Source organism: Triticum aestivum, chromosome 3A (assembly GCF_018294505.1).
Source record: "Triticum aestivum cultivar Chinese Spring chromosome 3A, IWGSC CS RefSeq v2.1, whole genome shotgun sequence".
NCBI lineage: Eukaryota > Viridiplantae > Streptophyta > Magnoliopsida > Poales > Poaceae > Triticum > Triticum aestivum.
The window spans coordinates 455,091,403-455,104,720 of NC_057800.1; positions in this window are offsets into that span (position 1 = coordinate 455,091,403).

Here is a 13,318-nt window from a genome sequence, read left to right on the forward strand (position 1 = left end):
CCAACGGTCAGATTTCAAACTCACACGGCAACTTTACTTGGGCTTCAAGCAAAGCTGACTTGCCCGACTCTGGACAAGATTCGCTCTCAAAGTCTTCACTCGAAGACATAGGTTTTGTTTAAGCATCACTTCAGTCATTCTGACTGGTTCTCTTGGACCCCACTTAACAGTATGGTGGTTCCTATGACTCAACACAGAAGAAAGAGAACTACGAAAGATCTAAGTCTTCGAGCTCCATAGGCTTCATGTGGTGTCTTCTCTTGTCATAGTCTTCAATGTGAATATCTTCATATACCATCTTTGACTTCAATGTCTTCATACATTTTTAGGGGTCATCTCTGGTAGGAAAACCGAATCAATGAGGGACTTCTACCTGTGTTATCCTGCAATTCTCACAAACACATTAGTCCCTCAACTAGGTTTGTCGTCAATACTCCAAAACCAACTAGGGGTGGCACTAGATGCACTTACAATCTCCCCCTTTTTGGTGATTGATGACAAACTAGTTGAAGTTTTCAACGGGGAATATAATCTATGAAATTGTAAAGGATAAGGAATTGTCTTCATAAGTTGCAAGGGCTCCCCCTGAAGATGTGCATATAAGTAATTTGCTTTTGGAATGCAAATGCACATGGCAGGTTGTACTTGTGGAGATCCACTTCAACTTATGATGACAATCCACTATGCATGTGAAAGTATATGAAGATAATGACATGCATAATGGAAAATGGACGTCTACAGTATGATCTAAGTGCGGAATTTATCGTCGCACATGCGGAGTTTATCATCGCAACACAAGGTGGCAGATAAGTAGCAGATGACCATCGAGTTTAAGTGTTACAACTCAAAGAACCAAATGTAGCAAAACGAGAGTTGTAAGCACGAAGCAAAATATAAAGCACCCGCCCATATGGACCCTCTTGAAGACTATCAACCTCATATGCTTCTCCCCCTTTTGTCAGTAAGGACCAAAAAGGTTTGAAGACATAGAGCATCTACTCGTTCCCATGAGGAGTAGGTGAAGCAGCAGGGTCGTTGGTGGTGTTTGGCGGTGCTGAAGAGCTTGGAGCAGAGTTGAAGCGTGCTGAAGGAGGTAGCAGTGAAGTAGCATCGTCTTCATCCTCAATCACTCTGGCATTCACAGTTGCAGCAGAGGAAGAGAACTCGGAGTCTTCAAGGGATGGAGTTCGTCGCAGCACTGCCTTTCGAGGAGGTGTGGAGTCAAACTTGAATCGCTCAGTGAAGCCATCCTCTTGAAGATCATCTTCAGAACACATCAGCGTTAGCCCTTTCCATGTGCGGCGAGAGGTTTCATGGGCAACAAAAGCATTCTTGGTGGCAAGATTGCGAATGCGATTAACATCCACCAAGAGGCTTTGCATCTGACGCTTCAGCCAGTCATGATGCCTATCCTGTTTCTGATGAAGAGCCACAAGAAGCTCTCGGTCGTTGAGAACACGAGTGCGCTTCTTGGGTCGTGGAGTAGTTGTACTGTCAGTGGCTTCAGTGAGAGTAGGATGCGGTGCATGTGTAGTGCCAGCCAAAGGATACACACGAGTTACGGCTTCCACGCCTTCAACATTCTGAGTGAAACTTTGATGCTCTGCATTCTGAAGACTGAGAGGTTCCTTGGCAGGCTCAGGATAGATGGCTTCAATAGACATATCCACATCAGGCAAAAAGATCCGATGGTTGCGGGCCGAGGGCTGATATGAGATAGCGGAGTGAAGTTTGATCAGCCGCATCACCCAAGGGGCGTAGAACTTCAAACCAAACAGATCAGAGCCAGATGCAGCAAGCTGGCGAATGAAGAAATCCTGTGTATTGAAGCATTTTCCATGAAGAATGTAGAAGACCAAAGTCTTCATTGCACCTTCCAGCTTGGCATGGGGAGAATGTCCTTTGATTGGCCAGAGAGTTCGCCTTATGATGTGATAAATGGTTCTTGGCAGATACTCAAGTTCTTCAACGAAGAACTCCGTGGGATAAGCAGCATCTTGGGGCAATGGCTTCATCATACTGAGCATCTGACTCATATTAGGTTCAGTCTTCTAAAAGATGCTCTCAATAGCTTCACTATGAAGCTGATAGCCATGCTTGTAGAGATCGCCAGGAGTGGGCAAACCAGTGAGCTCAATGATGTCAAAGGCTTTGGCTTCGTGATGAACGTTTCCTGTCATCCACTCCAGGACCCAAGTCTTCGGATCTCTGCTATACCCGCGGATGTGAAGTGTGGCATAGAATTGGAGCAGCAACTCTTCATTCCAATGCTCTTGGTCAGTGACGAACGGCAGCAGTCCAACCTCTTTGAAGCAATCCAGAGCTTCTTCCAGACAGGGCAGACCAGCTATTGCTTCAATGTCAAGGCACTTGTGTGGGAAGATGCAACCTTGGTTGTAAAGAATGCATGAGTAATAGCTTCGCTGCGGATAACTCCAGAACCGATCAGATGATATTCTTTCCTGGAGTAGGGGTTCCTGGAGCTGTTAAAGAATGCGTTGTCTGCTCTGAAGCCATTGATATTGAAGGAGCCAGGTGCTGATGCAGGACCTCGGAACCTTGGCAATCTTGGGATTGGCTTCTATACCTGAGGCATGTGCTCAACATGATAGTCGAACTGGGGACCGGCAACAGACTCAGGAACAGAAGTGGCAGGATCAGTGGCTTCGCTGACTTCTGGTGCTTTTGTTGGTGAGGGCTCCACATTAGCTTCAGCCATGACAGCGTCAGTGGCTTCAGTGGTGTTGGTGGTGGCAGCCTCAAGATGTTCAACCTCCACTTGACGAGCAAGAGGATCAGTCACGATCACGTTCTCCTCGAGAACTGCTTCTTGGTGGGACAGGGGAGTGGCAACTTGTGGGACTTCATCTTCCGTGGCTGATGCAGCCGGATTGTCTTCAGCAGAGACTTGAGGCCTTGGACCTTTGCGAAGCCTGCGCAATGCGGGTGACGCCTGTGGAGTTGCTGTTGGCTGGGCCTCAAGGTCTTCATTCTCCTGTGGGTGATCCGCCCATGAAGCATCCTGTGCAATTGGTGTCAGTGGACGACCAATGCTGATGAGTTTGTTGTGCGTTAGCACAGGCGATGATACCTGTTGGTGTTCTAGCTGAGGAAGGGCTGCATCATCTTCAACATGGTCATGATGACCAATGTCTTCAGCAGCGATGGGATCAGCTGCTGGAAAGTCTTCAGCTTCATGAGCCTCTGTGAAAGCAAGCTCATGGACGGTCAGTTGACGTTCTTGTGGATCGGCGTTGGGGTGAACCATGGAAATGGGTTCAACAATCAAGGGCTCTGTGGGAGCAGCCCGTTCCTTCTTGGTCATTCATTTCTTCTTGGCGGGGGCAGTAGCAGAGGCTTCAGGATGTTTTCTCTTCCTTGCTTCAGCCTCAGCAGTCCTGGTCTTCTTCAGTTCTGAAGCGGTTGACCAGACCTTTGGCTTCGGGCCAGTCATGCTAGTTGGGAAGACAAGGGGATCTGCCTCCTGCCTTGGTGCTTCAGGTTCAGCCATAGCAGGCTTCTTCTGCTTCTTGGCAGCCATCCTGGGGTCGATGCCAGGACGCCCAAGGGCCTTGCGCTTCTCAGCCTCATTGTAGGCTTGCACACACCTATCAGCCAGGACCTTCATGCACTCACGAGAACCCTGAGCTTCTGCACATTTTTTTAGAAAGGCTTCCTTAAGCTCGTGCAGCATAATCTTGAAATTCTTCATGTCTTGCACGCTGAGCTTGGCCATATGCTTCTTGAACTGAGATTTCTCAAAGTCAATCTTCTGCTTCAGTTCAACAATGCGCTGGGCGATAGCTAACTCTGAAGCAATGGCGCCATGGAAGGCGACACTAAGGCCAATGGGTAGTTGGAGATCGTCGAAGCTGATGTTTGGCGTGTCAAACCATTCATCAATGAAGTTGTGGATGATTGTTACATCAAAGAGAGGCAGATCATTGAAGATTTCTGCTTCTTCTTTGCTCTTGATGAGTTGCTCAAGAGTGTCATCTGCAAGATCTTCATCACTTGACAGATCTGAGAGGTCATCTGGCAGATCTCTAGATGTTTCTCCATGACGCTTTTTGCCACCCTTCCTTGCTGATTTCTCTGAAGCCATGAACTTTAAACTGAAAGGCTTCAACACGTTCAAAGGCTTCAAAGATTTTCGCTTGCTGGACAAATAGGAACTTGCTTCGGGAGAATTTATATCATGCTATAAGAATTCTGCAAATGAATGCAGACTATGAGAACCAAGGGATTCTCCCACGGACATGTACCTGTGACAGCATTAAGGTGCGAGGGAAGGGGAAGAGGTCATATGCATTCTCAGAAGATTTTGAATATAAATAAGTTTAGAAGACATTGACCTCATCGTGCGAAGACATTCACTCATAGATAAGGAGTTGGTTCCAGATTTGTACGAATCCAGAGATCAGTACAAGTGAGGAATCTAACTACTTTGTGAAGCATAAGTGAATATACTAGGCATGTTATGAGATGCAGTATGAGAGAGATCTAACTTGTGTGAATAGAAACTGCTTGTGGTAGAAAGTGACAAAGCCATAGGATCAACGGTGCCGTAAAAAGGAAGTTTTATTTACCACACTAAGAACTGCTAGACGGAGTGGAAGATGAGGCCGAGCAGTTCGATCTTCCGTGCCCTAACTTGGCGACGGAGGACACCTACAGCAACGGCGGAGAGGACGATGTCCGCGGTCCGCGTGAAGACGGCGTCGGAGAGGTTGCGGCAGCGAAGCGCTTCGTCGCCGGCGTCGTCGAGGGCTAGCGGTGGCTCTAGGGTTCGTGCGAGAGTGGAAGAAGAGATAATGACCGCCGTGAAGTGTGTATTTATAGGTACAGGGGCGGCACTGCGTTATTACACAGGTGCCCCTGGCGATTCGCATCTGAGGAACACATGGCCATTATGCAGAATTTTGGGGTTTGTTCCATGTCCCACGCACGCCTGGATTGTCGGGTGGTCGTTCCTACTTCTCCGGGTTTCATGTGGAGGAATGAGCATTGAAGGTGGACTTAAGGTTTGTCTTTGTATCTTCTGCTGACAAGGACGCAGAGAAGACATTCGACAGTTTCAATAGAATGCATATGATTTGGAGAGATAGAGTTTGAGATAGATAGCATAGAGAGGTTAGGGTCCGATCACATTCACTTAGTTCAAAAGATTCAACAAGAAGACATAGCTATAAGTGAATGCTGTAGAGGACAGAACACTAGTATATTTATATAATCAACATAGTGAAGATAATCATGAAGACATGTTGAGATTGAAGCCAAACCAAATGTGAAGACACAGCAAGGTAATGCCATGAGTGAAACACTTCAAAATAGAACATTTGGTGGTGGCGTTACCCACCGTATAGGAAGTATTAGACCCAGACACGGCGCACAATTATCGTGGCGCTCCAAAGTCAAATTCCACATTAATGTATTCACACTTAGAATGTATGTCTTCATTGATTGAAGATATACTTTACTTCGTGTGTTGCACATCTAAGTCATCAATATGCATAAGGGTTAGGATGTGTGCCTGATCACAGGACATTTGAGGATTTCAGGATATTTAGCTCACACCGTAACTTGCAAAATCTCTTCTCATCCAAGGGCTTGGTGAAGATATCTGCCAATTGCTCTTCAGTGTTGACGTGTATGATATCAATATCTTCCTTCACAACATGATCTCTGAGAAAGTGATGACGAATTTCAATGTGCTTTGTCTTCGAGTGCTGAACTGGGTTGTTGGCAATCTTGATGGCGCTTTCATTGTCGCAGTAGAGTGGCACTTGCTTCAGATGAATGCCATAGTCTTTGAGCATTTGCTTCATCCACAGAAGCTGAGCGCAGCAAGATCCAGCAGCAATGTATTCAGATTCAGCAGTGGAGAGAGATACACAGTTCTGCTTCTTTGAAGACCAACATACAAGTGATCGTCCCAGAAAGTGACATGTGCCTGATGTAGACTTGCGATCAACTTTGTCACCAGCATAATCAGCATCCGAGAATCCAACCAGATCAAACTCTGAGCCCTTTGGATACCATAATCCTAGAGTTGGGGTGTGAGCCAAATATCAAAGAATTCGCTTCACAGCTAAGTGATGCGACTCCTTTGGTGCCGCTTGAAATCGAGCACACATGCAAACACTAAGCATAATATCTGGCCTAGATGCACATAGATAAAGTAAAGAACCAATCATGGAGTGGTATACCTTTTGATCGAACTCTTTACCATTGTCGTCAGGACCCAGATGATGCTTGGCTGGCATTGGCGTCGTGAAGCCTTTGCAGTCTTGCATACCGAACTTCTTCAGGCAATCTTTGAGATACTTCTCTTGAGATATGAAGATGCCGTTGCGTTGCTGTCGTATTTGAAGACCGAGAAAGAACTTCAGCTCTCCCATCATAGACATTTGATATTGCTCTTGCATCATATATCCAAACTCTTCACTGTACTTCTGATTGGTGCAGCCGAAGATAATGTCATCCACATATATTTGGCACACAAACAGTTCACCATCATATGTCTTCGTGAAGAGAGTGGGGTCGAGAGAACCAAATATGAAGCCTTTGCTCTTCAGGAAGTATTTGAGTGTGTCATACCAGGCCCGAGGGGCATGTTTGAGGCCATACAGTGCCTTGTTGAGCTTGTATACCATGTCAGGATGTTTTGGATCTTCAAAGCCAGGAGGTTGTGCAACATACACTTCTTCTTCAATCTTGCCATTGAGGAAGGCGCTCTTCACATCCATTTGATAAAGAAGTATGTTGTGATGATTTGCATAGGCCAGCAGTATGCGTATGGCTTCAAGTCTAGCCACAGGAGCAAATGTTTCATCAAAGTCAATGCCTTCCACTTGAGTATATCCTTGAGCAACAAGACGAGCTTTGTTTCTGACAACTTGACCATGCTCATCTTGCTTGTTGCGGTATATCCATTTGGTGCCTATTATGGTGTGCTTCCGAGGATCGGGACGCTTGACCAGTTCCCATACATTATTCAGCTCAAACTGTTGAAGCTTGTCTTGCATAGCTTGAATCCATTCAGGTTCCATGAAGGCTTCTTCAACTTTCTTGGGTTCTGTTATTGAGACGAATGCGAAGTGCCCACAGAAATTTGCTAGCTGAGTTGCCCTTGAACGAGTGAGTGGACCGGGTGCATTGATGCTATCAGTTATTCTTTCAATCTGCACTTCATTGGCAACGCGAGGATGTACAGGGCGAAGATTTTGCTCTTGCTGATCATTGTCATTGTTAGAAGGAATGTCTTCAGGCTGAGCATTGTCTTCATGTTGATTAGGTGCTGAGATGATAAGTTCTTCTTCAGGATGAGCTTCAGAAGGTATAATTTCTCCAGTTCCCATTAGCTTGATTGATTCACTGGATGGAACTTCATCTAGCACATTTGACAGTTGCTCTCTTTGTGAACCGTTGGTCTCATCAAACCGCACATCCACTATTTCAACCACTTTGTAATGAAAGAGATTGAAGACTCTGTAGGAGTGCAAATCCTTTCCATATCCAAGCATAAAACCCTCATGTGCTTTTGGTGCAAACTTTGAGGTGTGATGTGGGTCCTTGATCCAGCACCTGGCGCCAAATACTCTGAAGTAACTGACATTTGGCTTCTTGCCAGTAAGGAGCTCATAAGATGTCTTGTTTAGAAGCTTGTGAAGATAAACATGATTGATTGTATGGCATGCAGTATCAATGGCTTCAGGCCAGAATTTTCTTGGAGTCTTGTATTCATCTAGCATCGTTCTGGCCATCTCAATGAGTGTTCTGTTCTTGCGTTCGATGACCCCATTCTGCTGTGGCGTGTACGGGGCTGAGAATTCATGTGTGATGCCCAAGGTATCAAGATATGTATCAAGGCCAGTGTTCTTGAATTCAGTGCCATTGTCACTTCTGATATGCTTTATCTTGGCGCCATAGTTGTTCATTGCTCGATTTGCGAAGCGTCTGAAGACATCCTGCACTTCAGTCTTGTAAAGGATTATGTGCACCCAAGTATATCTAGAATAATCATCAACAATGACAAAGCCATAGAGACAAGCAGTAGTAGTAAGAGTTGAGTAATGAGTGGGACCGAAAAGATCCATGTGAAGCAGTTCGAAGGGTCGAGTAGTGGTCATGATTGTCTTCGAGGGATGTTTGGCCCTTGTCATCTTTCCTGCCTCATAGGCACCGCATAAGTGATCTTTCTTGAACTTGACGCCCTCGATGCCTATGACATGCTTCTTCTTTGCCAGGGTGTGGAGGTTCCTCATGCCAGCATGCCCAAGCCTCCGATGCCAGAGCCAGCATTCTGAAGCTTTTGCTAGAAGACATACGGCAAGCTGTGGTCCTGCTGAGAAATCTACCACATACAAATCATCTTTTCTATACCCTTCAAATACTATAGACTTGTCAGATTCCATTAGAACAAGGCAAAGATATTTTCCAAATATTACGATCATGTTTAAATCGCAAAGCATTGAGACAGACATTAAGTTGAAGCCAAGGGATTCAACAAGCATGACTTTATCCATGTGTTGATCCCTTGAGATTGCAACTCTACCTAGACCCAATACCTTACTTTTACCAGTGTCAGCAAATGTGATGTGGCTCTTGTCGGATGGGCGTAAGGTTGAGTCCATAAGAAGGCTTCTTTTGCCAGTCATGTGATTTGTACACCCACTATCAATAATCCATTCTGAAGACGTTGGTGTCGTACCCTACAGTGCAGTTAGGGGGATAGGCTTCACGAAGAGCATTGTGAAGCAAAAACATTTGACGAACCAGTGGGTTATGAAAGCTTAGATCCAGATTAGGACTAATAGGGAGAGTAGCAAGCGATTCAGGAACGAAGTACATAGTAAGACCATTCGGGCATTTGATCTTGCGCCCTACAAGATGTTTAAAGTCCCCAGCAATAGCGTCAGACGATTTTGGTTTTCTGCTGGAGACCTTTCCCTGCAAAAGAGAGTTAAGCTTTCTTAGCCACCCACATCTTCAAGGGTGGCGTAGAAGCAATAAGTCTAAGTGCAGCATCTGAGAACTTTGGCTTTGGAGCCCTAGCAAACAGTCTTGCAGGCGGACAATAGTACTCATAAGAATAATCAGAATAGTTCTTGGTCTTATGAACATGGCGGTTTGATGAACCGCTCTCATATTCATATGCCTGAGTATGGTTTCCCTGCAAAACATTTGCGTTAGTGCGACTCAAGTGAGTCCTCTGTCTGTATGAAGCCTTTGGACCGTATGAAGCCTTTGGTCTAAGGTTTGTCTTCTTCACGTGAGGTGTCATGATGACATTCACAGGAAGATTCTCCAGACACCTTTTCAGAACCCAGATCTTCTTCATAGGCGGTCCATTCCTGCAGTTAGTACCAATGTACCTGGCAAACACTTCACCATTCTGATTCTTAAACAGTTTATAGTTTGCATCAAGGGATTCATCAATGATAATTGGGTTAGCACAAGTGAAGCCAGATAGATTGGATGGATCTGCTGAAGGTTCCGTTGCAGCAACCCACGTGGTTTTGGGGTACTGCTCAGGTTTCCAGTAAGAACCATCAGCATTCATTTTCCTTACGAACCCAACACCCTCTTTCCTCGGGGTTCGGTTCAGAATCTGCTTTTTGAGGACATTACATAGTGTCTGATGCCCTTTAAGACTTTTGTACATCCCTGTTTCAAGCAATGTCTTCAACCTAGCATTCTCATCAGCAATAGCAGTGGTATCCTCAGCAGAGGGGTTAGTTACCACATCAACAGTTGAAGATATTGCAACAGTAGTAGCAGTAGAACATTCAGCAACAGAAGTAGCATTATCACGCTCAATGCAATTATGACATGGTGGTTCAAATCCTTCCTGAGCGGAACTGATCTGTTTGGCGCGAAGTGACTCGTTTTCCTTTTGAAGATCTTCATGAGCCGCTCTCAATTTCTCAAGATCTTGCTTCCTTTGAAGATAATCATATGAAAGATTTTCATGAGTTGTTGAGAGAGTTTCATGACAACTTTCAAGTTCCTCATACTTAACGTGAAGATTTTTTATATCTTCAATTAAGGATTCAGATCGAGTCATTTCAGCACCTAACAGATCATCGCTTCTGTCTAACAGTTTTTGAATATGTTCCATAGCTTTCTGTTGTTCAGTTGCAATTTTAGCAAGTGTTTTGTAGCTGGGTTTTGAACCACAATCAGAGTCATCGTCACTAGATGTTTGATAGTGAGTAGTGCGTGTGTTTACCTTGGCACCGCGTGCCATGAAGCAGTAGGTAGAAGCGGAGTAGTCCTTGTCATTTGCATGGGTGTCGGTGATGAAGTCATTGTCTTCAGTGTTGAAGATGGACTTGGCAACGTATGCTGTAGCCAGACTTGCGACGCCTGAATCGGACTCCTCCTTAGACTCCACCTCTGCCTCCTCAGAAGCGGACTCCTCCTCTGAATCCATTTCCTTGCCAACAAACGCACATGCCTTGCCAGATGAGCTCTTCTTGTGTGATGAAGACTTTGAGGAAGACTTGGAAGAAGACTTTGAGTATTTCTTCTTCTTCTTCTTGTCGTCAGAGTCATATTCCTTGCTCTTCTTCTTCTTTTTGTTCTCGTTGTCCCACTGTGGACACTCAGAGATGAAGTGGCCAGGTTTCTTGCACTTGTGACATGTTTTCTTCTTGTAGTCGTGAGCAGAAGCTTCATCATTCCTTGAGCTTGATCGGGAAGACTTTCTGAAACCTTTCTTCTTGGTGAATTTTTGGAACTTCTTCACAAGCATAGCAAGTTCCCTTCCAATGTCTTCAGGATCATCCGAACTGCTGTCAGATTCTTCTTCAGATGAGGAGACAGCTTTTGCCTTCAAGGCACGAGTTCGCCCATAGTTTGGACCGTAGATATCTCTTTTCTCAGAAAGCTCCCTTCCAATGTCTTCAGGATCATCCGAACTGCTGTCAGATTCTTCTTCAGATGAGGAGACAGCTTTTGCCTTCAAGGCACGAGTTCGCCCATAGTTTGGACTGTAGATATCTCTTTTCTCAGAAAGCTGAAACTCATGTGTGTTGAGCCTCTCAAGTATGTCAGACGGATCAAGTGTCTTGAAATCAGGACGTTCTTGAATCATCAGGGCTAGGGTGTCAAACGAACTATCAAGTGATCTCAGTAGTGTCTTGACGACTTCATGTTTGGTGATCTCAGTAGCGCCGAGGGCTTGAAGCTCATTTGTGATGTCAGTGAGTCGGTCAAATGTGAGCTGGAAATTCTCATTGTCATTTCGCTTGAAGCGGTTGAAGAGGTTGTGAAGGACACTGATTCTCTGATCTCTCTGGGTTGAGACGCCTTCATTGACCTTGGAGAGCCAGTCCCAGACCAACTTAGATGTTTCCAAAGCACTCACACGGCCATACTGTCCTTTGGTCAGATGACCGCAGATGATATTCTTGGCAGTAGAGTCCAGTTGAACGAACTTCTTGACATCAGCAGCAGTGACACCTTCTCCAGCCTTGGGAACGCCGTTCTTGACGACATACCATAGGTCGACGTCAATGGCTTCAAGATGCATGCGCATCTTATTCTTCCAGTAGGGATATTCAGTTCCATCGAAGACGGGGCACGCAGCGGAGACTTTAATTATCCCTGCAGTCGACATAGCTAAAACTCCAGGTGGTTAAACCGAATCACACAAAACAAGGGAGCACCTTGCTCTGATACCAATTGAAAGTGTGTTATATCAACTAGAGGGGGGTGAATAGGTGATTTTTATGAAAGTCTTCAAAATGTGCAAGTTATGAAGACAAACAATAGAAATAAACCTATTACCCTGCAGCGGAAGGTAGACTACACTAGGCAAGCCATAGTCAAGTATTCAATAGAGTGAAAGCACAATGACTAGTAGCAGCAATGTAGTAAGGATCAGGTAGGAAGATATTGTGAAGCCACACAGAACACGCAGTCACTCAGTGAAGACAAAAGATAGTGCGAACATACAATGACTTCACAAGGAGTAACGGTAAGTAAAGGGAAGGGAAGATGAAACCAGTGACTCGCTGAAGACAATGATTTGTTGGACCAGTTCCAGTTGCTGTGACAACTGTACGTCTAGTTAGGGCGGCTAGGTATTTAAACCTTAGGACACACAGTCCCGGACACCCAGTCCTGAACACGCAGCTCAGGACACCCAGTCCTCACCGTATTCCCCTTGAGCTAAGGTCACACAGACCTCGCCCAATCACTCTGGTAAGTCTTCAAGGTAGACTCCCAAACCTTCACAGACTTCATTCACCGGCAATCCACAATGTCTCTTGGATGCTCAGAACGCGACGCCTAACCGGTTGGAGGATGCACAGTCCTCAAGTGTAATAAGTCTTCAGATCACTCAGACAAGAAGACTTAAGTGATGCCTAATTCTCTTTGGCTCTGGGTGGTTAGGGCTTTATCCTCGCAAGGAATTCTCTCTCAAAGGCTTCGAGGTGGGTTGCTCTCAAACAACAAAAGCCGTACTCTGAATCTAAGCAGCCAACCGTTTATGGTTGTAGGGGGTGGGCTATTTATAGCCACTTGGCAACCCGACCTTATTTGTCCGAAATGACCCTGGGTCACTAAGGAACTGACATGTGTTCCAACGGTCAGATTTCAAACTCACACGGCAACTTTACTTGGGCTTCAATCAAAGCTGACTTGCCCGACTCTGGACAAGATTCGCTCTCAAAGTCTTCACTCGAAGACATAGGTTTTGTTTAAGCATCACTTCAGTCATTCTGACTGGTTCTCTTGGACCCCAGTTAACAGTACGGTGGTTCCTATGACTCAACACAGAAGAAAGAGAACTACGAAAGATCTAAGTCTTTGAGCTCCATAGGCTTCATGTGGTGTCTTCTCTTGTCATAGTCTTCAATGTGAATATCTTCATATACCATCTTTGACTTCAATGTCTTCATACATTTTTAGGGGTCATCTCTGGTAGGAAAACTGAATCAATGAGGGACTTCTACCTGTGTTATCCTGCAATTCTCACAAACACATTAGTCCCTCAACTAGGTTTGTCGTCAATACTCCAAAACCAACTAGGGGTGGCACTAGATGCACTTACACCATCCCGCTCCACCTCCAGCTCCTTCACCTTGTCGGCATGGACCAAGGCTTGAGCATTGAGTGCCTCCTTGTGCCTCTGCTCCAGCTCCTGGGTCTGCTGCGTGACGAGCTTATCACCTCCTCATCCTTGCCGTGAAGTGTGGAGGCGAGTACCTCCTCATGAGCGGCAAGGTCCTCCTCCTAGGAGTTCAGCTTGGCCTGGTGCTGGTGCCGAGCGGCCTCGTCCTTGGCGGCCTATTCCTTCGCCGCC